The sequence below is a fragment of the Mustela nivalis genome (genome assembly GCF_964662115.1).
Source record: "Mustela nivalis genome assembly, chromosome: 11".
Classification (NCBI taxonomy): domain Eukaryota; kingdom Metazoa; phylum Chordata; class Mammalia; order Carnivora; family Mustelidae; genus Mustela; species Mustela nivalis.
In genome coordinates, this window is record NC_139030.1 from 97,611,663 (window position 1) to 97,638,392 (window position 26,730).

The 26,730-nt window shown below is 38.7% G+C and overlaps 1 protein-coding gene across 3 annotated transcripts in view; it reads right to left on the reverse strand.

Annotated features, from left to right (window-relative positions):
- The window catches only part of PARD3B (par-3 family cell polarity regulator beta), a 1,038,672-nt gene that overhangs the window by 160,541 nt on the left and 851,401 nt on the right, over positions 1 to 26,730 (reverse strand). The window lies entirely within an intron of this gene.

The window sequence follows — 26,730 nt, forward strand, 5'->3', positions numbered from 1 at the left end:
CTGATTTTCATTAACGTTCCCTTCTTACAAAGGGATGTGCCCCATGGGAACAGTACATCGGTGGTGTGATAATAAGGAAGTCTTCCTTGGGAGAGGGATGTATGTTAAAGAGCCCATCAGAATCACATACTTTGGCTATGATTTCCCTATTTGGTACCCTAGAGTTCTAGTGTATTCTTTTAAAGGAAAGAGCTTGCAAAAATTGATTTAAATATGAAAAAGAAATACAGAGGCTTTCTGGTCACTGAAAGCAGTGGGATCCGAGGTAATTTATGAGAGACTCTAAGTTTTTTGGTTACACAAATGGGGATCATTGTGTCTCATTATATAGGGGCTGGGGACAGAGTAAAATAGTGAAGAAATTAATAGGCTCCTGACAGAGATGAATTGGCACATATAAGTGAATTAAACATTACTGGCAGAACTCCACGGCGTGCGAGCCTTAAGTGATATTACAAAATGCTACTGCTAATCAGTGTACTGTGTAGACTGCTGGGAATGGGAGCAGCAAAATGCACCTAGGTGGATTCCAAATCCATCTGAATTTTAAGAATTTGACATTTAATCTGGAAAGTGTTAGATCAGTTCTCCTAAATTCTCAGTTACGTGTTAAAATGGAAAGGTCACTGTGGCATCTCATTGGACAATGGTGATGTGATGGTGTCAGGAGGTGTCCTGTGCTAATGAGGAAAGAGGGTAACCTTACATCACTGGGCAAACAGGGTGCGTTATGCACGCACTATGAGAGAAGCCAGGTGCTGCTGGTTCAGGCAGCCAGAGGAACTGGCTCAGGAAAGGATAGGGATAAGCTGGAATCCTGGGCTCTGAGAATACAAGAGAGCTGTGGCTAGAAGTGAAAGGTCTGTCCCAGCCTAGACACATTTATAGAGACCCTGGATGAATTAAAAAAACAAAAATTGAACTCTCTCGGTACTTTCTCTTCTTCAAGCAAAAACAGCTGTTTTTGCACAGGGCAGCTGTTTTACAGAACATCAAATTCTTTGTAAAAATCTTTAAAAGCCATCCTCTTTATCTTTCAAGGTATTTTCTCTTTAGGCAGAATGGCTTTTTTTTTTTTTTTTTTTTTTTTTTTAAAGGAGAGAGAGGGGAAGGGGAAAAAGAAAACATGAAGACGACACAGGACAAAAATCCAGCATTTAACCCCAAGTCACAACAGATGAAAATAAATGCCAGGATACATTACCGCACACCTCTTTGACTAAGTCAAATCATGTACCCTACACATAAGTAATTAGAAGAATTTATATTTTTGTAAAGAGGAGCTTGAATCTCCAAGGGATTCTGAATGAAGATGAAAGGAAGATTGCATGGTCGGGTACCTGTCAAGAAGCCCTGCCTGTCCCCTTTCAGTGCACATTAGTTCTAGATTCACGGATGTTTGTTTTGAATAATTTTCTATAAAGAAGATAACTTGTTCTCTTCTGCAACAAAACAGTCCTTTCAGGGACAGTGCAGACTGGATTATCAGAGAACGCTCGCTGCACTACGATGATAGCAATGGATTTCCATTGCAAAGAGAACGCAGGACATCAATAAAGTCAGGGGGTGGGATTTCTGTGTGGTTACTGTGCCGCCTCCGTGCGAGGCCTTCATGAGAAATCATTCAGCAGAAAGATGAACATCTCGTGGCTGCTGCATAAAGCTACACTTGTGCATTAATGAAAGAAGAAAACACCAAGCCTGGTTTTTAAAAGTCACAGAAATAGAACACCAGTATCTGTGCTCCTAATCTCATCACTTCTCTGTCTTAGAGGTGTTCTCATTAATTAGGCTTGCTGGGTATATAAAGATTCTCAGATGAAAAGTACTCCGTGGATGCAGAGCGGTATTTTATCTTGTATTTTTTTCTTGCAAAAACAAAACTAAATTTCTCCTTGATCCTCTCTGCACCACTGAGTATTTCAGTAACTAATTTCATATTAATCACTCGGTAGGTGAAATAGTAATTTCTCTGAACCGACATTATTATGCCATATATCAGGGTCTCTCCGTGTGGGGGAGGACAAGGCAATCTGAAAAGGGGTGTATGGAGGCAGAAGAAGCTCTCTCTCCGGAGAGAAATGTCAAGGAAATAGATTTTTTTGTTTTTGGTAGCTCTGACCTCTCTGCCTCAGTTCATTGTGATCTAATTGTTTAGATCCACTTTGAGGTCTTCTTATCACTGGGAACTGAACCTGTAAGAATATCTATTTTTCAAAATAGCTCTTGATAATACATCTTTTTTATTGGACAGTACCACCAGGTTCCCCATTCTCCCCACCACAGTGCTTCTGAATTGTTTTTATTTCTTCTCTCTCTTTCTTACAAAAACGTTGTTTCATTTGTACCATTATAACTCTTAGATATCCTCTTTTATTTCCATTTCTTTAGACCAACTCTGGTATTCAGGCTTTAAATTACCTAGCTGTGCATTGTCCAATATGGTGGCCACTAGCCACAACATGCTGTATACATTTAAATTAGAATAATTACAGTTAAATAAAATGTAAAGTTCAGCTTCTCAGTGTCACAAATTGCATTTCAAATGCTCAATAGCCACACATGACTCGTGACTAGTGTGTCAGATAAGGCAGATACAGACTAATTCCATCATTGCAGAAAATTCTATTGGACTGTGCTGGCCTAAATTATTCTAACACTTTTTGGTATGTCACCTTGTGCTGCTTTAATCTATACCTTAAAGGGCTGTTGGATAATCTTATATCATATCTCTGTCAGATCAAGAATCTCTAACAAGAGATTACAGTAAATGATGGAGTAAGAGTATGGTTCCTCTACTTCCTCCCTCAAACCCTAAACATGCAAACAGTTGAAAAGTTGGGAAGACAAAATTAAATCTACAATTGAATTAGAAAATGACCATAAATCTTACACCATGCAATGAAATTTGGGCTCAACTCAAAAGGGAGAGTTCATCAAGAGTTGATACATGCTGGGGGGCCTGGGTGGCTCAGTGGGTTAAGCCGCTGCCTTCGGCTCAGGTCATGATCTTGCATCCTGGGATCGAGTCCCACATGGGGCTCTCTGCTCAGCAGGGAGCCTGCTCCCTCCTCTCTCTCTCTCTCTGCCTGCCTCTCCAACTACTTGTGATTTCTCTCTGTCAAATAAATAAATAAAATCTTTAAAAAAAAAAAAGAAAAAGAAGAGTTGATACATGCCTACGTCTCTAGCAGCGTATATATTTCACTGAAAGTAAGATCAAGATTACAGAAAATAAACTTCTATTTAGAAAACCATAGTTTGAAGGCAAATTTAGGATCCTTGGGAATTGTGGGGTAAATCCTTGTGAGTTTCCAACTTAAGACTGGAGGAGGAATGGAGCTAGAAGAAAGCCCTTTCCTCTGAGAAATGTATCTCCTCCTACACTGAAGAAACTAAAGAGAAAAGAAGCCCCAACCTGTTTTGTAGCTGAAAGGCAGAATTAGCTGAGCAGAGAAAAACTAAAACAAACTCATCAAAATAAAGCCAATAATCTAAGAGACTTCACTAAGCAAGCTGATCTCTTTCAGCTTGATCTGCTCTCCCTAAATGGAAAACCAAGGAAAACAAGGCCCCGGGGTGTGCACCCAGCAGAAGGGGCAAGAAGGTATTTTGAAAGAACATATGGAATTCAAGTTGCTGGTGACCTTAGATCCCTATGTCTTCTAGCACAGATTTGAAAAAAAAAATTTTTTAAACACTATATAACATGAAATTAGTTTAATGGTTCATAACAAGTGTTTGGCAAATTAAATACAATAAAGGAGAAAAATATTAGGGGTTATTGCACATAGTATGCATAAGTATTGTTTCGATAAGGAGAAAAATCAAGTCATCTAAAAATTCAGGCAAATTCAGGCTAGCCTCAAACAAAAATAAAGCCTAAAGAAGAACATTCTCAAGCATTTCAAGGGAATAGAGCTCGTTGACCTACTGCAAAAAACTACTTAACAATTAAAAGCAGTCGACCCCAAATGGAATCAAAATGAAGAATTCAACTTGGTAAGACTGTGGAATGACTGATGTGAAGGTTAGAGGTACCTTAACCTTGGGTTAAAGGTTAAACATTTGTAGCAACATAATTATGGAAAAACATAAGTATGATAAACTCTGACAATATAAAAATAATAATCATTAGTGAAAATCAGAAACCAATAAAGATGTGTAGAGGAAAGCGTTTATATTCAGTTGTATTCATTTCCTCACTTTTTAAGAGCAGGCATTGGTAGTGACTATTGAAAATTGATAAATCAGGAAAGAGAGGGTACAGTATATTAAATATTACTACAAAAAAGCTACTAAAACAACAAATTATCAGAAGAGAAATGTATGAAATAAAAGTCCAACCATATAGAAAATAGAAAACAGGGGGTGCCTGGGTGGCTGGATTCTGGTTGCTTAAGCTGGATTTTTGGTTCAGGTCATGATCTCAGGGTTGTAAGATTGAGCCCTGTGTCAGGCTCCATGCTCAGTGGGGAGTCTGCTTGGGATTCTCTCTCTCCCTCTCCCTTTGCCCCTTACCCTACTCTCTCTCTCTCTCAAATAAATAAGTTTAAAAAAGATAAAAAGCAGAAGCAGCAAAAAAGTAACATAAAATCAGATGACCACATTTATCTTTCATGACAACAAATGAAAATGGAATAAATGTCTTTATTATAACTAAAGAATCCCAGATATGATAAAAAAGGAAAACATACTAGATGATATTGAAATAGTGAAAAAATGTGGAAAAGCCTAAGTGTGCAGTAATAGGAGACTAGGAAAGATATATGGTATAGCTAAAAAATACAGTCATCTTATTCCCATTCTAAAAGGAAGTAATATATACATACTGGCCAAGATACATATAGATATTTGTATGATGTATTATATATTCTTGCATATGCATAGAAAATGTCTGAGTGGATACGAAAAAATTCATAATGGTGATCACCTCTTGAAAGTGGAATTGGAGGTACACTATCTGAATTTTTATATTATATTTTTAGGATAATTTTTAAAATTTCAAAAATATAAAAAGTCCCTTAAACTACATATTGACTGTTATGGTAAATCAAAACTTAAGAAAAAAAAATAAACAGGCAATAAGAGGCAGGCTTTGTCTTAGAAATCTGATTTTTCACGATCCCATTATTGACTCAGTTGTGGCAATTTTCCTCAAATTGCTGTTCACTGAACATTTGTTTGGTCCCTTTCAAAATGACTGATTTTGCCTAGAGTACCCATTTTCCATTTATCAAATATCTGACTTGTTTTTCTAGAATAAAGATTTAACTTTACTCATTTAAAATGCATTTTAAACTCTTTTAGAGCTCCATATTGATCTCAACAATTCTCTTCTTCAACCTGTGTATTCAGTAAATTCTCTATTACTCTGTAATTGTTATATATTACTTTATATAACAAATGAAAACATTTTTCATTTATTTCAAGACATTCTGCTTCCAGACAAGACTGCAAACTCCTTGAGGGTCATGTGAGTTTTCTTTCTGTTAATTCTAGCTAGCTGATTTATTCTCTCATACTGATATTATATTGTATAGTAGAAATAAAGGAAAAATTTCAGTTCCTGACTCATTATCAGGGAGCAACAAACATGTAACTATAATTCAGTGGGAAGACAAAGATACTATCTGTACAAAGGGTCAGAGTCAATTCAGCTTAGGGTTGTTGAGGAAGAATTATGCAGGGGGTGCCACATGACCTGGGTTTTGAAGGAACTTGTCCACCTTGTTCCAAGAGGATGAAAGAGATGTAGAAATGGTATGAGACACTCCAGTCAGAAGGAGGGACACAAGCAAAGGGGCATAGGAGTGCATGATTTACTTCATGCTAGGGTACAAGTCTGATGTGGCAGACCAGAATGGTTCGAGTCATCTGCCTAAAGCTCCCCCACAAAAGGAACACATTTAGTAAATTTATTGGCAGACTTCTGAAAGGTTTATGTAAGGCAAATTAAATATTGAAAATTTTGTTGTACCCTTTTTCATTTTCTTGTTTACCCTTTCATTATAAAATGAAACAAAGGTAGAAACTCATGCAAAACAAATCTATGGATCCAAGAGCGGCTATAAAGCAAACATGTCTGTCACTATCACTGAGGTCAAGAAATAGACCTTTGCAGGAAACCCGAGAAAGTCTCCAGGGTGGGGGTGTCTCTCCATCACAACCACATCTATATTTATATATTATATATGTATCTCCTTTCTTCCACATTAAGAATCCTGCTCCTCTGGGGCACCTGGGTGGCTCTGTGGGTTAAAGCCTCTGTCTTCGGCTCAGGTCATGATCTCAGGGTCCTGGGATTGAGCCCCGCATCGGGCTCTCCACTCAGCGGGATGTCTGCTTCCTCCTCTCTCTGCCTGCCTTTCTGCCTACCTGTGATCTCTGTCAAATAAATAAAATTAAGAAAAAAAAAAAGAAGAAGAATCCTGCTCAAGACACAGGGAATACTAGAACTGAGTAGCTTATGATTACAACTTGTTCTACTCTGTATGACATAGAAAACAGCTTCAGAAAAAAAAAAAAAGAAAGAAAACAGCTTCAGAATAACAATACCAAATATTATCACTCATAAGATAATTATAAAATACTCTTTTCATATTTTCTTCCTTCATCCCTCCATTTTTGTAATTGTATTACCCCTACATCGTTAAAGCATAAAGCAGCTACACACTAGAATTCCATTCAACTCTGATTTAATCTGAGCACTTTAAGTAACTATATATTTAATATACTAAAATACAATAAATATATATTTAATAAAGACCAACAGTCCTAACATCACTGAATATGCAGTCATCTACTAGATTCCTCAGGAAGAATTCATGGACAGTGTTTCTTCACTTGCCTTTTATACTTGACAGCCACTTTTGCTGAATATAAAATTACCCACTTTTCCTCTTGGACATTTAAAATATGTGACACCATTTTCTTTTTAATTTAATTTATTTATTTGACAGAAAGAGAGATCACAAGTAGGCAGAGAGGCAGGCAAAGAGAGAGGGGAAGAGGGCTCCCGGCTGAGTGGAGAGCCCAATGTGGACCTTGATCCCAGGACCCTGAGATCATGATCTGAGCTGAAGGCAGAGGCTTAACCCACTGAGCCACCCTGGCGCTCATGACACCATTTTCTTATGATAAAATGTCACTGTTGAAAAGCGGTATGGTGGAGCGCCCAGGTGGCTCAGTTGGTTAAGCAGCTGCCTTCAGCTTGGGTCATGATTCCAGGGTCCTGGGATCAAGCCCCACATAAGGCTCCCTGCTCAGCAGAGAGCCTGCTTCTCTCTCTCCCCCTCTCCCTTACACTCTGCTTACTTGTGCTCTCTAACTCTCTGTCAAATAAATAAAATATTTTTTTAAAAAAAGCGGTATGGTAATTTAATTTTATTTCTCTTATAAATTACTTACAGTAACTTTTTTCACTTACCTCACTAAATTCTTTCATTTAAAGTCTAGTAATCTTACTTAGAAAGGTCATTCTGGGTTGATAACACTTATGAAACACAAAGTAAGTATATTTGTTTGATTGGGGCAATATTCTTGAATTATAGCTTTTATTGTTAATGTTGTAGGATACAAGTTGTATGTAGAAAAGTTAATTGTATTTCTATGTTCTCGTAGTGAATGGTGAGACAAGAAAATCAAGAGAATGATACCATTTAAAATGGGATTAAAGTACATTACAAACTTAAAAATAAATTTAACAAAAGATGTACACATCCTCTACCCTGAAGACAATTAAATACTCCTGAGAGAAGTTAAAGATCTAAATAAATGGAGAATTCTATCTTGCTTATGGATCAGAAAAGTCAATATTGCAAGAAGTCAATCCATTCAAATGAACAGATCAATGTCATTTCAATCAAACTCAACTCAGGTTTATTTTGCCAAAATTAGCAATGTGATTTTAAAATTGATTTAGAAAGTGAAGGACAAAGAATAGCCAAAATAACTTTGAAAAAAATAGGAATAAAGTTGGAAGATTTAATCTACTGGCTTTAAGACTTACTATAAATCTTCAGTAATCAAGGCAAAGACTAGACAAGTAGATGAATGGAATAGAAGACATAGTCCAGTAATATATCCACACATATTTGGTGAAGTGATTTATAACAAATACACCAAGATATTTTTATTTAGAAGGGAGAATCTCTTCAACAAGTGGTGCTGGAAAGTACATAAGGGAAATCCACAAGGGAAACAAGAACTTTGGTTGTTACATTATACCATAACAAAAAAATCAATTCAAGATGGAAGACAGACCTGAAAAAAAGTCTACAACAATAAAGCTACTAGAACAAAATAAAGGAGAATATCTTTAGCCTTGGGTTAGGCAAATAGTTCCTAGAGAGGACAAGGAACACAGGGATCATTAAAGAAAAAATGAGTAAGTGGAACATCACCAAAATTAAAATCTTCTCATTAAAAAGGATCAAGAAAATGACAGGCAAATGAGAGAAAACATTTATAACACATGTCTAATGAAGGCTTTATATGAAAAATACTAAAAAAAAAAAATCCTTGCAACTTACCAACGAAAAGAAAAATCACCCAGTTAGAACTGGGCAAAAGATTTAAACAGATACTTTACAAAGGAAGAGCTAGAAATGCCCAATAAGCAAATAAAAACATTCTGAACATTATAAGTCATCAGGGAAATGCAAATTAAAATCATAATGAGATTGCCCTTATCAAAATGAAAAAGAATGACAACACCAAATGTTGGAAAAGATGGGAAGCTTCCAGAACTTTCAGGCACTGCTGCTGGTATTATGAAACAACATGATCCCTTTGGGAAAAGGGCTGGGAGCTCCTAATCAAACTAGTCATGCACCAAACCTATGACCTAACAACTCACCTCTCAGATACTTACACAAGAGAAACAACAACAGAGACCCACCAAAGTCCTTGAAAAATGTTTGGTAGTAGCCTTATTCATCATTACAAGAAATGGAATTAAGATGTCCATCAGCAGGAGAATGGATAACCAAACAACGGTATATTCATACAACAGAATATAAATCAGCAACAATGATAAACAAATCAACTACTGAAGTAACAACAGGGGTGAATCTCAAAATTATCGTGCTCAGTGAGAGAAGCTGAACACACACACACACACTACATGATTCAAATTATAAGAAATTCTAGATCAGGCAAAACAATCCTGTGGTGATAGAAATCAGATCAGTTACTTCCTGGACTGGAGGGTGTACTAAACAGGGAAAGGCAGGGGGATGAGAATGGGAAACATTCTTGGGTGATAGAAATATTCTGTATCTTGATACACATTCACCAAAGTAGAATATATTCTTCTGTTTATATGAGACCTAAATATTTCACTGTATGCAAACTATGCTTCAATTTAAACTAAAACTTAAAACAGAAAACAAAAATAAAAGCAAAGAATACCAATGACGTTGTTTATACCTTTTAAAATACACATGATAGAATCTAACAAATTAGGAGCAAGCGATTCACATATTATTCTTTCCTTTTTAAATACATTACCTAAAGGTAATTGTTATCATAACAAGTTAAGACAATGGGTGTAATTGCTGGGAAAATATTTTAATTGCTTAAGGAAATATATCCTCTTTTCAAGCAGTTTGAACACTCCTGAAGTACCAATTTATAAGGCAGCTATTGATTTTGATAAGTACACATTATTCTTATTGATCCATAAACACATCCTCTAAAGACCAGACAACTTGTTTTAAGTCTATTACAAGTTCCTGTATTCATATTCAATAAAGATTTTTTGGGCACCTACACGTTTAAGGTTTTGATCTTGATGCTGAGATTGAGCAGTACATAGAAATCCTTGTCTTTGTAGAATTTATACTCTAGCCAGGGGAGGCAGACACAGACAGCAAATTAACTAGGTAAAATAAAAAACGGTGTCAGATGGCAGTATGTGCGATAGAGGAAATGGAACAGGCAAAGGTGCTAGGAGTGTTGGAGGTAGAGTGGGAGGGTTATGCTTCTAAGTATGTGGTAAGGAACTATGTGGGAATATTTAGTTAAAGGCTTGAGAAGGAGGGTAAAATGTTTGTAGATAATTGTGGAAGTGTATTTCAGGAAGCAGGGATAGCAAGTACAAAGGCCCTGAGGCGGGTAAGTGCCCAAACCAGCAAGGAGGCCAGTGTGAGGGAGTGAGAAGTCAGAGCACCAGAGAGGAAATTAGGGCCTAGCTCATGTAGGGCCTTGAGGTCCAAGCTAAAGATTTCGGTTTTTACTCTCAGCGAGGTGGGAAGCCAATGGGAGGTTTTAAGCATTGAATTGATATGGTCTGTCTGACTTGCACGCTGAAGGAATCTCTTTGAGTGCTGTAACTGAGAAGGTGGTGGGGTGCTGGTCAAGAAAACAGGCATGAAGACAAGTTGCAGGCTATCAGAATAGCCCAGGGGAGAGATAGGGGCATGGGTGAAGGTGTAGCTGTGGACTCAGTAAGAACTGGTTGGATATAAAAGCTAAAAATAAAGCTGAATTTAAAAAAAGTCCTGGGGGTGCTCGGGTGGCTCAGTGGGTTAAGCCTCTGCCTTCAACTCAGGTCATGATCTCAGGATCCGGGGATAGAGCCCTGTATCAGGCTCTCTGCTCAGCTGGGGGCCTGCTTCTCTCTCTCTCTCTCTGCCTACTGGTGATCTCTCTGTCAAATAAATAAATAAAATCTTGAAAAAAAATAAATCCTGTAATGAAGATACCCTTCCAACTCCAAATCAGGGAACTTGTCCTACACACAAGAGCCCTTCCTACCCAGTGTTTCATCTATCTGGCAGGAAGAACAGACACGAGTAGTATTTGTGATGAATTTTCCCACAATGACAGAACTCATTTCTCTTGAGGCACACAAGTCCCAGTTTTAGAGATGAGGAAACGGATGTTCAGAAGGGTTAGGTGTTTTCTTAGAGACCATGTATGTGTTAAGTGGCGGGAACTAGATTCTTGAATTCCACCCAGGTGCCTAAGTTCAGTATGATGTTTACAAATATTGTAAACATGATCATGTTAAAAAAATTATATAGTGAAAGCTTTCAGATGTCCCAAAGTACAGAATGTAGTGCAATGAACCTCCCTATACCTATTATGGGGTTCTGTATTCAATAATTAAAGATGTTACCACTGTTTTCATCTAATTTTTCTTTAAAATTTTTTTTTCTGTGAAGTATTTTGAAAGCCAATCCTAGTCATTTATTCTCTATCTACTTCAGAATACATATCACAAAAAATCATGAACATTATATAACAACAATGCCATTAGTCACTTAAAAATTAACAATATTCCTTAATGTTATCTAAATACCTAGTTCATAAACTAATCTCCCCACTTGGCTAAAACATGCCTCTTTCAGTGGATTTATTTGGATCGGGCTCCAAAGACTCCCCACACGTTACATTTGGTGATGTCTCTTAAGTCTCGTTTCCTATCAAGAACTGTACTCTTTTTTCTTTTTCGCTTTTTAATTGTTCCAAGCCCCTGAATTGTTGCAGGAACCCAGCCCCAGCTGTCTTGTAGGTGGTCCCACATGCTGGATTTGTTTGCTTCTTTGTGGTGTGATTTAACTTATTCCTCCATTCCCTGAATTTCCTGCTAATGAAAAGTAGGTCCACAGCAGCAATGCCCAGTAGGTCTTCCTGTGATGATGGAAATGTTCTCCATGTGTGCTGTTTAACACAGCAGCTACATGTGGCCACTGAGCACTCACAATGTGGCTACGGTGATGAAAATACACATTTTTAATTTCAATTAATTTAAATATAAATAATACATGTGACTGTGGCTATTGTATTGGACAGTGTCCCTGGAGACTTAGTTTCAGGTTCAACTTTTGGTGGGAAAGAATACTGTGGTGGGTTGACTGTTGATCCCCCCAAAAGGTATGTCGACTGGGAGCATGTAAATGTGCCTTTATATTGAAGTTTGATTACCCTAAGTTATACAGTATAGGGAAGGCAGAATAAATGCTTAATTTGTTTTAATTGCTGATTTTTCAGAGTAAGGAGTTAGTGTCCTAGTAATTCCAGTGGTGACCAATGATTTATTAGATGTTTTTTGGGGGGGAAACAAAGGGTTGTGAATATCATTATGAACCTACCATATATTTAATTATTTTTAAAAATGTAAAAAATTAACAAATAATGTATTATTTGTTTCAGGGGTACATGTCTGTGATTGATTAGTCTTACACAATTCATAGCACCCACCATAGCACATACCCTCCCCAATGTCCATCCCCAGCCTTATTTATTTATTTATTTATGAGAGAGGGGGAATGGTGGGGCAGAGGGGGAGAGAATCCGAAGCTGGCTCCATGTTCAATGTCGAGCTTGATCTGGGGCCTGATCTCATGAACCTGAGATCATGAGCTGAGCCAAAATTGAGTCAAACACTTAACCAAGTGAGCCACTCAGGCACCCAATGAACACATATTAAAAAAAAAAAAAAAAAAATATATATATATATATATATATATATCGATCTATATATACTTGGGGTTTTCAATCAATTTTATTCTTCACTCTTTTTCTTGCATGCACTGTTGCATAGTCACTGGAAACTGTTTTATGTTGGCTCCTTTATTCTTTTGACTTGACCTAATTGTCTTTGATAGCTTCTTTGTTTTTTGACAAAGTTGTCTCAGCTTCACGTTGAGTATCCCTTGTTCTTATCTTGGTAGCAGCCATTTCACCCAGGAACTCTTCTGTCCAGTGGGAAGTGATAGTCAGAGCATAACCCAGCCTCTAAAAAGTTCACTGCCATTGGGTTATCATTGCTTCCATGACTTTTCTATGGATAGAGTTAGGAAATATATCTTTTCTTTCTTTTTAAAAAATGTTTTATTTACTTGACAGAGAGAGAGATTGAGCACAGCAGGGGGAGAAGCAGGCAGAGAGAGAGAGGGAGCAGGAGGCAGAGGGAGAGGGAGAAGCAGGCACGACAAGCAGGAAGCCCAGTCTGATATGAGGCTCAATCCCAGGACCCTGGGCTCTTGACCTGAACAAAAGGCAGATGCTTAACAACTGAGCCATCCAGGTGGCCCAGGAAATACATCTTTCAAAAAAAAAAAAAAACAAAAACCCACAAACAAACAAAGGAGGGAGGAGTCAAGATGGAGGAGGAAGAGCAGACCGAGATGGCATCAGATCCTAGAAGTTCAGCTAGATAATTATCAAACCATTTCAAACACCTACAAACCCAAAAGGAGAAGAAAGAAGGGCTGCAATTTTAGAAACAGGAAATCGACCACTTTCTGAAAGATAGGACGTGTGGAGAGGTGAATCCAAAGTGATGAGAAGATAGATAATGGGGGGAGGGGTCAGCTCCCAGGAAGCAGTGGAGCAATGGAGCACAAAATTCGAATTTTTAAAGGTCTGCTCCACTGAGCGACATCACTCCAGAGACTAAGAAGGGGTGGAGCCCTCTCGAAGACAGTGTGGTCTCAGGTCCCGCGGGGTTACAGAAGGATCAGGGGTGTCTGAGTGTAGCAGAGCTCGCAGGTATCAGAGTGGGGAAGCCAGCTATAGAGATGGAGCTGAGGCGTGAGCTCTCCGCTCGGTGTTATTTTAAACTGTGGTCTGCAGCACAGTCAGACCACTGCTCTTTGAGCAGGGACCTACAAGTGGCAGATCTGGGGAGACCCACCTCCAACCTCCAGAAGAGCAGAGCAGCAGGAATCTGCTGGGTATGGAGACTCCAAACGGGGGCTGTGCACCAGAGACAGAAATGCTTGGTCACAGGCCGGGTGAGCTCAGAGAGCAGCCGGAGACCAGGGAGACAGGAGTGATTGAGCGCTTTTCTGCAGGGTGCACTGAGGAGTGGGACCCTGAGCTCTTGGCCCTCGGAGATTGGAAGGCCACCATTTTCATTCCCATCCTCCAGAGCTCTACGGAAAGCATTCAGGGAACAAAAGCTCCCGAGAGTGAACTCGAGCAGACTTAGCCCAGCTCCTGGCAAGGGCAGCGCAATTCCATCTCTGGCAAAGACAGTTGAGAATCACTGCAACAGGCTTCTACCCTGTAAGATCAGCAAGACCATCCAGCCAAGATCAAGTTCAGTGATCAAGGAGAACAGCATAATTGCAGAGGAGGGAAAGCAGGGCATGGTATTCATGGTTTTCTTCCCCATGATTCTTTAGTCTTGCAAAATTAATTAAATATTTTAAATTTTATTTTTTTCTTATTCTAATTTTTTTAACTTTTCCTCTTTCCTCTTTTAACATTTTTAAACTAATTTATCTTAATAATAACTTTCTTTTAAAAAAGATCTTTTTAAACCTTCATTATTATAGTCATATTTTATCCTTCATTGTATCTAACTTTATTTTTTGTATACATATAGGGTTTTTTCTTCTAAAATTTTTGGGATACAATTTCTTCTAATAGATCAAAATATACCCTAAATCTAGCACAAGGCTTTGTTCTAGATTCCAGCCTAAGGAAATTCTCTGCACTTTATTTTTCTCTCTTTCTCTAAACAACTTATCTTACCATTTTAACTTAACTTATCTTACTTACTTTTTTAGAATTTTTTAAAAAAATTTTCATCCTTAAAGTCATATTCTATCCCTTTATCATGTTTACCCTTATTTTTGTATATATATGTTTTTCTTTCTTTAAAAAATTTTGGGGGCACCTGGGTGGCTCAGTGGGTTAAGCCGCTTTCTTCGGCTCGGGTCATGGTCCTGGGGTCCTGGGATCAAGTCCCACATGGGGCTCTCTGCTCAGTGGGGGCCCTGCTTCCCTCTCTCTCTCTCTCTCTCTGCCTGCCTCTCTGTCTACTTGTGATCTCTGTCTGTCAAATAAACAAATACAATCTAAAAAAAAAAAAAAAATTGGGGGAGGTGGTTATTTCTAAGAGACAAAAATACACCCCAAATCAAGTGAGTGGCTCTGTTCTATTCACCAGTCTAATACATATATATATATAAAATATTTTATAAAATTTATGATATTTATATTTATTTTATATATTTATATATTTTATATATTTTTATATATTTTTCTAATATATATGTATATTTTAAAATTAAAAAAAAATTTTTAAACTTCTTTTTATCCCCTTTCTTCTCCCCCTGAAAAGGAAATTAAAGGCATCCAAATCAGCAAAGAAGAAGTCAAACTATCACTCTTCACAGATGATATGATACTTTATGTGGAAAACCCAAAAGACTTGGGTTTTCCAAAACTGCTAAAACTTGTACAAAAATTCAGTAAAGTGTGCAGATATAAAATCAATGCACAAAAATCAGTTGCATTTCTATACACCAAGACAGAAGAAAGAGAAATTAAGGAGTTTATCTCATTTACAATTGCACCCAAAATCATAAGATACCGAGGAATAAACCTAACCAAAGAGGCAAAGAATCTGTACTCAGAAAACTATAAAGTACTCATGAAAGAAATTGAGGAAGACACAAAGAAGTGGAAAACTGTTCTATGCTCATGGATTGGAAGAACAAATATTGTGAAAATGTCTATGCTACCTAAAGCAATCTATCAATTTAATGCAATCCCTATCAAAATACTATCAATTTTTTTCAAAGAAATGGAACAAATAATCCTAAAATTTGTATGGGACCAGAAAAAACCCCAAATAGCCAGAGGAATGTTGAAAAGAGCCAAAGTTGGTGGCATCACAATTCCAGACTTCAACCTCTATTTCAAAGCTGTCAACATCCAGACAGTATGGTACTGGCACAAAAACAGACATATAGATAATGGAACAGAATAGAGAGTCCAGAAATGGACCCTCAACTCTATGGTCAACTAATCTTTGACAAAACAGGAAAGAATGTCCAATGGAAAAAAGACAGTCTTGTCAACAAATGGTGTTGGGAAAATTGGACAGCCCCATGCAGAAGAACGAAACTGGACCATTTCCTTATACCACCCACAAAAATAGACTCCAAATGAATGAAAGCCTTAATGTGAGAAAGGAATGCATCAAAATCCTTGAGGAGAACACAGGCAGAAACCTCTTTGACCTCAGCTGCAACAACTTCTCCCTAGAAACATCGCCAAGGCAAGGGAAGCAAGGACAAAAATGAACTATTGGGACTTTATCAAGATCCAAAGGTTTTGCACAGCAAAGAAAATAGTCAACAAAAGCAAAAAGACAACTGACAGAATGGGAGAAGATATTTAAAAACGACATATCAGATAAAGGGCTAGTATCCAAAATCTATAAAGAACAAAGAACAAATAATCCAATCAAGGGAGTCAAGAAGGCAGAGAAGTAGCAGGTTGAGACTACATCAGCTAGCAGGAGATCAGCTACATAGCTTTTCGAAAGATTGCAAACACCTACAAATCCAACGGCAGATCGAAGAGAAGAACAGCAATTCTAGAAACAGAAAATCAACCACTTTCTGAAAGGTAGGACTGGCGGAGAAGTGAATTCAAAGCGATGGGAAGATAGACCCCTGGAGGAGGGGCCGGCTCCTGGCAAGCGGCGGAGCAATGGAGCACAAAATCAGGACATTTAAAAGTCTGTTCCGCTGAGGGACATCGCTCCAGAGGCTAAACAGGGGCGAAGCCCACACAGGGTCAGCCTGGCCTCAGGTACCGCAGGGTCACAGAAGGATCGGGAGTGTCTGAGTCACAGAGCTTACAGGTATTAGAACGGGGAAGCCGGCTACAGAGACAGAGCCAAGGAGTGAGCTCCCAGTTCGGGGTTACGTTGAACCAGTCGCAGGCTCGGTGAGCTCGGAGCGCGGCCGGAGGCCCGGGAGACGGGAGTAATTGGGCGTAGTTCTCTGACAGCGGACTGAGGAGTGGCACCCCGGGCTCTCGGCTCCTCCAGGCCAGAGACCAGGAGGCCGCCATTTTCATTCCTGTCCTCCGGAACTCTACGGAAAGCACTCAGGGAACAAAAGCTCCCGAAAGCAAACCCAAGGGGATTATCCAGCCCAGCCCCTGGTAAGGGCGGTGCAATTCCACCTGGGGCAAAGACGCTTGAGAATCACTACAACAGGCCCCTCCCCCAGAAGATCAATAAGAAATCCAGCCAGGATCAAGTTCACCTACCAAGGAGTGCAGTTTCAATACCAAGGAGAGCAGCGGAAATCCAGAGGAGGAGAAAGCAAAGCACGGAATTCATGGCTTTCTCCCCATGATTCTTTAGTCTTGCAGTTAATTTAAATTTTTTTTCTTTTTCAATTTTTTTTCTCTTCTTCTGCTGAATATTTTTTAACTGTTACGCTTTTCTTTCTTAACGTTTTTTAACTAGTTTATCTAATATATATATTTTCCTTTTTATACTTTTTCTTTATTTGTTTTCTTTTTTTAATTGTTTCTTTTCTTTGCTTTTTTTTTTTTTTTTCCTTTCTGAACCTCTTTTTATCCCCTTTCTCCCCCCCTCATGATTTGGGATCTCTTCTGATTTGGTTAAAGCATATTTTCCTGGGGTTGTAGCCACCCTTTTAGTATTTTGCTTACACCTTAATATACTCTTATCTGGACAAAATAACAAGGCGGAAAAATTCACCACACAAAAGAGAACAAGAGGCAGTACCAAAGACTAGGGACCTAATCAATACAGACATTGGTAATATGTCAGATCTAGAGTTCAGAATGACGATTCTGAAAGTTCTAGCTGGGCTCGAAAAAGGCATGGAAGATATTAGAGAAACCCTCTCGGGAGATATAAAAGCCCTTTCTGGAGAAATAAAAGAACTAAAATCTAACCAAGTTGAAATCAAAAAAGCTATTAATGAGGTGAAATAAAAAAATGGAGGCTCTCACTGCTAGGATAAATGAGGCAGAAGAAAGAATTAGTGATATAGAAGACCAAATGACAGAGAATAAAGAAGCTGAGCAAAAGAGGGACAAACAGCTACTGGACCACAAGGGGAGAATTCAAGAGATAAGTGACACCATAAGACGAAACAACATTAGAATAATTGGGATTCCAGAAGAAGAAGAAAGAGAGAGGAAAGCAGAAGGCATCTGGAGAGAATTATTGGAGAAAATTTCCCCAATATGGCAAAGGGAACAAGCATCAAAATCCAGGAGGTGCAGAGAACCCCATTCAAAATCAATAAGAATAGGTCCACACCCCGTCACCTAATAGTAAAATTTACAAGTCTTAGTGACAAAGAGAAAATCCTGAAAGCAGCCCGGGAAAACAAGTCTGTAACATACAATGGTAAAAATATTAGATTGGTAACAGACTTATCCACAGAGAACTGAGTCAGAAAGAGCTGGCATGATATATTCAGAGCACTAAACGAGAAAAACATGCAGCCAAGAATACTATATCCAGCTAGGCTATCATTGAAAATAGAAGGAGAGATTAAAAGCTTCCAGGACAAGCAAAAACTGAAAGAATTTGCAAACACCAAACCAGCTCGACAGGAAATATTGAAAGGGGTACTCTAAGTAAAGAGAGAGCCTAAAAGTAGTAGATCAGAAAGGAACAGAGACAATATACAGTAACAGTCACCTTATAAGCAATACAGTGGCACTAAATTCATATCTCTCAATAGTTACCCTGAATGTTAATGGGCTAAATGACCCAATCAAAAGACACAGGGTATCAGAATGGATAAAAAAACAAAACCCATCTATATGTTGCCTACAAGAAACTCACTTTAAGCCTGAAGACACCTCCAGATTTAAAGTGAGGGGGTGGAAAAGAATTTACCATGCTAATGAACTTCAGAAGAAAGCAGGAGTGGCAATCCTTATATCAGATCAATTAGACTTTAAGCCAAAGACTATAATAAGAGATAAGGAAGGACACTATATCATACTCAAAGGATCTAGCCAACAAGAAGATCTAACAATTTTAAATATCTATGCCCTCAACGTGGGAGCAGCCAATTATATAAACCAATTAATAACAAAATTAAAGAAACATATCAACAATAATACAATAATAGTAGGGGACTTTAACACTCCCCTCACTAAAATGGACAGATCATCCAAGCAAAAGATCAAAAAGGAAATAAAGGCCTTAAATGACACACTGGACCAGATGGACATCACAGATATATTCAGAACATTTCATCCCAAAGCAACAGAATATACGTTCTTCTCTAGTGCACATGGAACATTCTCCAGAATAGATCACATCCTCGGTCCTAAATCAGGTCTCAACTGGTATCAAAAGATTGGGATCATTCCCTGCATATTTTCAGACCACAATGCTCTAAAGCTAGAACTCAACCACAAAAGGAAGTTTGGAAAGAACCCAAATACATGGAGACTAAACAGCATCCTTCTAAAGAATGAATGGGTCAACCAGGAAATTAAAGAAGAATTGAAAAAAATCATGGAAACAAATGATAATGAAAATACAATGGTTCAAAATCTGTGGTACACAACAAAGGCAGTCCTGAGAGGAAAATATATAGCGATACAAGCCTCTCTCAAAAAACAAGAAAGGTCTCAGGTACACAACCTAACCCTACACCTAAAGGAGCTGGAGAAAGAACAAGAAAGAAAGCCTAAACCCAGCAGGAGAAGAGAAATCATAAAGGTCAGAGCAGAAATCAATGAAATAGAAATCAAAAAAACAATAGAACAAATCAATGAAACTAGGAGCTGGTTCTTTGGAAGAATTAATAAGATTGATAACGCCCTGGATCAGTCGAAGACGGCAGAGAAGTAGCAGGCTGAGACTGCTTCAGCTAGCCGGAGATCAGCTAGAGAGCTTATCTAAAGATTGCAAACACCTGAAAATCCATCGGCAGATAGAAGACAAGAATAACAGCAATTCTGGAAACAGAAAAACAACCACTTTCTGAAAGGTAGGACCGGCGGAGAAGTGAATCCAAAGCGACGGGAAGACAGACCCCGGGGGGAGGGGCCGGCTCTCGGCAAGCGGCGGAGCAACGGCGCACAAAATCAGGACTTTTAAAAGTCTGTTCCGCTGAGGGACATCGCTCCAGAGGCTAAACCAGGGCGAAGCCCACGCGGGCTCAGCGTGGCCTCAGGTCCCGCAGGGTCACAGAAGGATTGGGGGTGTCTGAGTGTCACAGAGCTTGCGGGTATTGGAACGGGAAAGCCAGCTGCAGAGACAGAGCCGACAGTGAGCTCGCAGCTCGGTGTTACCTTGAACCGGTCGCAGGTTTGGTGAGCTCGGAGCGCGGCCGGAGGTCAGGCAGACGGGAGAAACTGGGCGCTGTTCTTTGAGGGCGCACTGAGGAGTGCGGCCCTGGGCTCTCGGCTCCTACAGGCCGGAGACCAGGAGGCCGCCATTTGTATTCCCGCCCTCCGGAACTCTACGGAAAGCGCTCAGGGAACAAAAGCTCCTGAAAGCAAACCCGAGCGGATTACTCAGCCCGGCCCGGGTAAGGGCGGTGTAATTCCGCCTGGGGCAAAGACACTTGAGAATCACTACAACAGGCCCCTCCCCCAGAAGATCAACAAGAAATCCAGCCGAGACCAAGTTCACCTACCAAGGAGTGCGGTTTCAATACCAAGGAGAGCAGCAGAATTCCCGAGGAGGAGAAAGCCAAGCACGGAACTCATGGCTTTTTCCCTGTGATTTTTTTTTTAGTCTTGCAGTTAATTTAATTTTTTTCTTTTTCATTCTTTGTTGTTTTTTTTCCCGCCTTCGGGTAAAATATTTTTTTTTTTAACTGTTACCTTTTTCTTTTTTAACGATTTTTTACTAGTTTATCTAATATATATATTTTTTCTTTTTTATATTTTTCTTAGGTGTTTTCTTTTTTTTTAATTCTTTTCTTTTCTTTTTTTTTCTTTTTTCTTTTTTTTTTTTCTTTCTTCCTTTTTGAACCTCTTTTTATCCCCTTTCTCCCCCCTCACGATTTTGGATCTCTTCTAATTTGGTTAAAGCATATTTTCCAGGGGTTGTTGCCAACCTTTTAGTATTTTACTTGCCCCTTCATATACCCTTATCTGGACAAAATGACAAGACGGAAAAATTCAACACAAAAAAAAAGAACAAGAGGCAGTACCGAAGGCTAGGGACCTAATCAATACAGAGATTGGTAATATGTCAGATCTAGAGTTCAGAATGACAATTCTCAAGGTTCTAGCCGGGCTCGAAAAAGGCATGGAAGATATTAGAGAAACACTCTCGGGAGATATAAAAGCCCTTTCTGGAGAAATAAAAGAACTAAAATCTAACCAAGTTGAAATCAAAAAAGCTATTAATGAGGTGCAATCAAAAATGGAGGCTCTCACTGCTAGGATAAATGAGGCAGAAGAAAGAATTAGTGATATAGAAGACCAAATGACAGAGAATAAAGAAGCTGAGCAAAAGAGGGACAAACAGCTACTGGACCACGAGGGGAGAATTCGAGAGATAAGTGACACCATAAGACGAAACAACATTAGAATAATTGGGATTCCAGAAGAAGAAGAAAGAGAGAGGGGAGCAGAAGGTATACTGGAGAAAATTATTGGGGAGAATTTCCCCAATATGCCAAAGGGAACGAGCATCAAAATTCAGGAGGTTCAGAGAACGTCCCTCAAAATCAATAAGAATAGGCCCACACCCCGTCACCTAATAGTAAAATTTACAAGTCTCAGTGACAAAGAGAAAATCCTGAAAGCAGCCCGGGAAAAGAAGTCTGTAACATACAATGGTAAAAATATTAGATTGGCAGCTGACTTATCCACAGAGACCTGGCAGGCCAGAAAGAGCTGGCATGATATTTTCAGAGCACTAAATGAGAAAAACATGCAGCCAAGAATACTATATCCAGCTAGGCTATCATTGAAAATAGAAGGAGAGATTAAAAGCTTCCAGGACAAACAAAAACTGAAAGAATTTGCAAGCACCAAACCAGCTCTACAGGAAATATTGAAAGGGGTCCTCTAAGCAAAGAGAGAGCCTACAAGTGGTAGATCAGAAAGGAACAGAGACCATATACAGTAACAGTCACCTTACAGGCAATACAATGGCACTAAATTCATATCTCTCAATAGTTACCCTGAATGTTAATGGGCTAAATGCCCCAATCAAAAGACACAGGGTATCAGAATGGATAAAAAAACAAAAATCCATCTATATGTTGCCTCCAAGAAACTCATTTTAAGCCCAAAGACACCTCCAGATTTAAAGGGAGGGGGTGGAAAAGAATTTACCATGCTAATGGACATCAGAAGAAAGCAGGAGTGGCAATCCTTATATCAGATCAATTAGATTTTAAGCCAAAGACTATAATAAGAGATGAGGAAGGAGACTATATCATACTCAAAGGGTCTGTCCAACAAGAAGATTTAACAATTTTAAATATCTATGCCCCCAACGTGGGAGCAGCCAACTATATAAACCAATTAATAACAAAATCAAAGAAACACATCAACAATAATACAATAATAGTAGGGGACTTTAACACTCCCCTCACTAAAATGGACAGATCATCCAAGCAAAAGATCAAAAAGGAAATAAAGGCCTTAAAAGACACTGGACCAGATGGACATCACAGATATATTCAGAATATTTCATCCCCAAGCAACAGAATACACATTCTTCTCTAGTGCACATGGAACATTCTCCAGAATAGATCACATCCTCGGTCCTAAATCAGGTCTCAACTGGTATCAAAAGATTGGGATCATTCCCTGCATATTTTCAGACCACAATGCTCTAAAGCTAGAACTCAACCACAAAAGGAAGTTTGGAAAGAACCCAAATACATGGAGACTAAACAGCATCCTTCTAAAGAATGAATGGGTCAACCGGGAAATTAAAGAAGAATTGAAAAAAATCATGGAAACAAATGACAATGAAAATACAACAGTTCAAAATCTGTGGTACACAACAAAGGCAGTCCTGAGAGGAAAATATATAGCGGTACAAGCCTTTCTCAAGAAACAAGAAAGGTCTCAGGTACACAACCTAACCCTACACCTAAAGGAGCTAGAGAAAGAACAAGAAAGAAACCCTAAGCCCAGCAGGAGAAGAGAAATCATAAAGGTCAGAGCAGAAATCAATGAAATAGAAATCAAAAAAACAATAGAACAAATCAACGAAACTAGGAGCTGGTTCTTTAAAAGAATTAATAAAATTGATAAACCCCTGGCCCGACTTATCAAAAAGAAAAGAGAAAGGACCCAAATAAATAAAATCATGAATGAAAGAGGAGAGATCACAACTAACACCAAAGAAATACAAACTATTATAAGAACATACTATGAGCAACTCTACGGCAATAAATTTGACAACTGGAAGAAATGGATGCATTCCTAGAAACATATAAACTACCACAACTGAACCAGGAAGAAATAGAAAGCCTGAACAGACCCATAACCAGTAAGGAGATTGAAACAGTCATTAAAAATCTCCAAACAAACAAAAGCCCAGGGCCAGACAGCTTCCTGGGGGAATTCTACCAAACATTTAAAGAAGAACTAATTCCTATTCTCCTGAAACTGTTCCAAAAAATAGAAATGGAAGGAAAACTTCCAAACTCATTTTATGAGGCCAGCATCACCTTGATCCCAAAACCAGACAAGGATCCCACCAAAAAAAAGAGCTATAGACCAATATCCTTGATGAACACAGATGCGAAAATTCTCACCAAAATACTAGCCAATAGGATTCAACAGTACATTAAAAGGATTATTCACCACGACCAAGTGGGATTTATTCCAGGGCTGCAAGGTTGGTTCAACATCCGCAAATCAGTCAATGTGATACAACACATCAATAAAATAAAGAACAAGAACCATATGATACTCTCCATAGATGCTGAAAAAGCATTTGACAAAGTACAGCATCCCTTCCTGATCAAAACTCTTCAAAGTGTAGGGATAGAGGGCACATACCTCAATATCATCAAAGCCATCTATGAAAAACCCACCGCAAATATCATTCTCAATGGAGAAAAACTGAAAGCTTTTCCGCTAAGGTCAGGAACATGGCAGGGATGTCCATTATCACCACTGCTATTCAACATAGTACTAGAGGTCCTAGCCTCAGCAATCAGACAACAAAAGGAAATTAAAGGCATCCAAATCGGCAAAGAAGAAGTCAAATTATCACTCTTCGCAGATGATATGATACTATATGTGGAAAACCCAAAAGACTCCACTCCAAAACTGCTAGAACTTATACAGGAATTCAGTAAAGTGTCAGGATATAAAATCAATGCACAGAAATCAGTTGCATTTCTCTACACTAACAGCAAGACAGAAGAAAGAGAAATTAAGGAGTCAATCCCATTTACAATTGCACCCAAAACCATAAGATACCTAGGAATAAACCTAACCAAAGAGACACAGAATCTATACTCAGAAAACTATAAAGTACTCATGAAAGAAATTGAGGAAGACACAAAGAAATGGAAAAATGTTCCATGCTCCTGGATTGGAAGAATAAATATTGTGAAAATGTCTACACTACCTAAAGCAATCTACACATTTAATGCAATTCCTATCAAAGTACCATCCATCTTTTTCAAAGAAATGGAACAAATAATGCTAAAATTTATATGGAACCAGAAAAGGCCTTGAATAGCCAAAGGGATATTGAAAAAGAAAGCCAACGTTGGTGGCATCACATCCGGACTTCAAGCTCTATTACAAAGCTGTCATCATCAAGACAGCATGGTACTGGCACAAAAACAGACACATAGATCAATGGAACAGAATAGAGAGCCCAGAAATAGACCCTCAACTCTACAGTCAACTAATCTTCGACAAAGCAGGAAAGAATGTCCTGTGGAAAAAAGACAGCCTCTTCAATAAATGGTGCTGGGAAAATTGGACAGCCACATGCAGAAAAATGAAATTGGACCATTTCCTTACACCACACACAAAAATAGACTCAAAATGGATGAAGGACCTCAATGTGCGAAAAGAATCCATCAAAATCCTTGAGGAGAACACAGGCAGCAACCTCGCCGACCTCTGCCGCAGCAACATCTTCCTTGGAACAACGCAAAAGGCAAGGGAAGCAAGGGAAAAAATGAACTATTAGGATTTTATCAAGATCAAAAGCTTTTGCACAGCAAAGGAAATAGTTAACAAAAGCAAAAGACAACTGACAGAATGGGAGAAGGTATTTGCAAACGACATATCAGATAAAGGACTAGTGTCCAAAATCTATAAAAAACTTAGCAAACTCAACACCCAAAGAACAAATAATCCAATCAAGAAATGGGCAGAGGACATGAACAGACATTTCTGCAAAGAAGACATCCAGATGGCCAACAGACACATGAAAAAGTGCTCCCTATCACTCGGCATCAGGGAAATACAAATCAAAACCACAATGAGATATCACCTCACACCAGTCAGAATGGCTAAAATCAACAAGTCAGGAAATGACAGATGCTGGCGAGGATGCGGAGAAAGGGGAACCCTCCTACACTGTTGGTGGGAATGCAAGCTGGTGCAGCCACTCTGGAAAACAACATGGAGGTTCCTCAAAATGTTGAAAATAGAACAGCCGTATGACCCAGCAATTGCACTATTGGGTATTTACCCTAAAGATACAAACGTAGTGATCCAAAGGGGCACGTGCACCCGAATGTTTATAGCAGCAATGTCCACAATAGCCAAACTATGGAAAGAACCTAGATGTCCATCAACAGATGAATGGATCAAGAAGATGTGGTATATATACACAATGGAATACTATGCAGCCATCAAAAGAAATGAAATCTTGCCATTTGCGACAACATGGATGGAACTAGAGCGTATCATGCTTAGCGAAATAAGTCAAGCAGAGAAAGACAACTATCATATGATCTCCCTGATATGAGGAAGTGGTGATGCAACATGGGGGCTTAAGTGGGTACGAGAAGAATCAATGAAACAAGATGGGATTGGGAGGGAGACAAACCATAAGTGACTCTTAATCTCACAAACAAACTGAGGGTTGCTGGGGGGAGGGAGTTTGGGAGAAGGGGGTGGGATTATGGACATTGGGGAGGGTATGTGCTTGGGTGAGTGCTGTGAAGTGTGTAAACCTGGTGATTCACAGACCTGTACCCCTGGGGATAAAAATATATGTTTATAAAAAATAAAAAATTAATTAAAAAAAAAGATTGATAACCCCCTGGCCAGACTTATCAAAAAGAAAAGAGAAAGGACCCAAATAAATAAAATCATGAATGAAAGAGGAGAGATCACAACTAACACCAAAGTAATACAAACTATTATAAGAACATACTATGAGCAACTCTACACCAACAAATTTGACAATCTGGAAGAAATGGATGCATTCCTAGAAACATATAAACTACCACAACTGAACCAGGAAGAAATAGAAAGCCTGAAAAGGCCCATAACAAGTAAGGAGATTGAAACAGTCATCAAAAATCTCCAAACAAACAAAAGCCCAGGGCCAGACAGCTTCCCGGGGGAATTCTACCAAACATTTAAAGAAGAACTAATTCCTATTCTCCTGAAACTGTTCCAAAAAAATAGAAATGGAAGGAAAACTTCCAAACTCATTTTATGAGGCCAGCATCACCTTGATCCCAAAACCAGACAAGAGTTCCATCAAAAAAGAGAACTACCGACCAATATCCTTGATGAACACAGATGTGAAAATTCTCACCAAAATACTAGCCAATAGGATTCAACAGTACATTAAAAGGATTATTCAGCACGACCATGTGGCATTTATTCCAGGGCTGCAAGGTTGGTTCAACATCTGCAAAATAATCAATGTTTTACAACACATCAATAAAAGAAAGAACAAGAGCCATATGATACTCTCAATAGATGCTGAAAAAGCATTTGACAAAGTACAGCATCCCTTCCTGATCAAAACTCTTCAAAGTGTAGGGATAGAGG